Source organism: Penaeus japonicus, unplaced genomic scaffold, assembly GCF_977035675.1.
Source record: "Penaeus japonicus unplaced genomic scaffold, GWHDUDI00000001_assembly GWHDUDI00000030, whole genome shotgun sequence".
Classification (NCBI taxonomy): Eukaryota; Metazoa; Arthropoda; class Malacostraca; order Decapoda; family Penaeidae; genus Penaeus; species Penaeus japonicus.
This window is the reverse complement of record NW_028234432.1, coordinates 5,064,252-5,066,140: the sequence shown is the minus strand read 5'-3', so window position 1 is coordinate 5,066,140 and position 1,889 is coordinate 5,064,252. Positions and strand designations below refer to the sequence as shown.

At 29.5% G+C, this 1,889-nt stretch overlaps 1 pseudogene; it reads left to right on the top strand.

The window, feature by feature from the left end:
• Positions 1 to 859, top strand: part of LOC147468132 (uncharacterized) — a 6,489-nt pseudogene extending 5,630 nt beyond the window's left edge.
• Positions 860 to 1,889: the final 1,030 nt, after the last annotated feature.

Genomic DNA, 1,889 nt, shown 5'->3' with positions numbered 1-1,889 from the left:
TCTTGCTGTGTTTTACTGAACAAAGATTTTTTTTTCAATAAACAACAGCATTTGCATATTCATTTTCATACTGCATTATACTTAAATATTAAAATAAATATAATATATATATATAAACATACTCTTTAGGGAATTTTTGATACGAACAAAAAAAATCTCACTCCCTCCCCCACAGATCGCGCCCTAAGACTTTGTTCTTGTCGCTTTTATTATCATCATTCTATCCTTATAATTTTTATCATTATTGATATATGTATCACTTTGTCATCATTATCATCAGTATCAATTTTATCATTATCATTATCATATTGTGAATACAATTTTCATTTTATCCTCCCTACTATCATTACCATTATTCTAGCATCATTATTATTATCATCATCATTATCATTATCATCAATGACACTGTTATACTCATTATCACTTATCATAATACCAGCTTTGCAATGGCTATCCCAAGGTTACACATTAGGAGTATTATTATAATTGCTGCTTTCATACCTCTCATGATTATTACTGTTGTCGGATAACTACTTTTGTATCGTAGCCAAAATCATCATGATCATTTCCATTATGTGTAGGCCTAATAAATTTAACATTTTTTTCAGTTGATGATATTGTCCTTTGCTTTTGTTATGATTACTATCATGATCGATAATTCTATATCATTATATCAAAAGTAAGTGTAGCACTTAAATTTCTTTTTCAGGAATTCTTGTTGATAACATGCTATTTATTAAATCGAAAATAGCAAGTTGCGATTGCATTTGCATCCATCCTTTACCACAGGACTCTCCAGACTTCCCCCTACCGAAGCCACCATTATGGAAACCCTGAGAATGTCTTCGTTGCTACCTAGAGGAGTCTCCCATTGCAACAGTAATGGGACGTGGAGATTGCAGGATACAACATACATACCAAAGGTCAACTGACAGTGTGGTAGCTATGACTTAGCCTCCCTCTTTCATAGAATTTATTGATCATTCAATATAAAATCGTAGATATTTTCCGTTTACCGCACAATATTTGCATACAACCCTTGAAATTAACCGACTCAGTTCACTCCTAAACGAATTTAGCGCATCATGAAAAGTACCATATAAAAAAATATGAGATTTGCATAGTAAGACCCGAAGAACATGATCCATAATACCAAATGATTTACTTTAGACATTGATATAATATCGATGACAAATGTACTAATGGGTGTTGCATATTTTGTTGCACATATTGATCACTGATGAACGGCTTCATGCTGTTAGCCAACATGGAAAGGTGATGAGAGAAACATGACGAATTCTAGACGGAGTATTTTCTTGGCCAATATCAAATCATGACCTATGCTGGTCAGTGAGAGTGTATTGATTGTCTGATGATTGAAGAAGTGAAGGAAGTAGTTCAGAATCATCCTTCCAGATAAGGATATTTCCTTCAATTTCTCGCTCTCTCTCTCTTTCTATCTCTCTCATACATGCACATTATATATATATATATATATATATATATATATATATATATATATATATATATATATATATGTGTGTTATATATATATATATATATATAATATATATATATATATATATATATAATATAATATATATATATATATATATAATACACACATATATATACACATATAATATATTACACACACATATATATATAATATATAATATATATATAAATTATAACCTATTATATATATATATACATAATATACATACTCACACACACACCACACACACACACACACATACACCCCACACACACACACACACACACAACACAGCAACGGACATCAAATATATATATCCCATATATATTACGATATATATATGTAGAAAATATACATATATATATACATATTTATATGTACCATACAAATT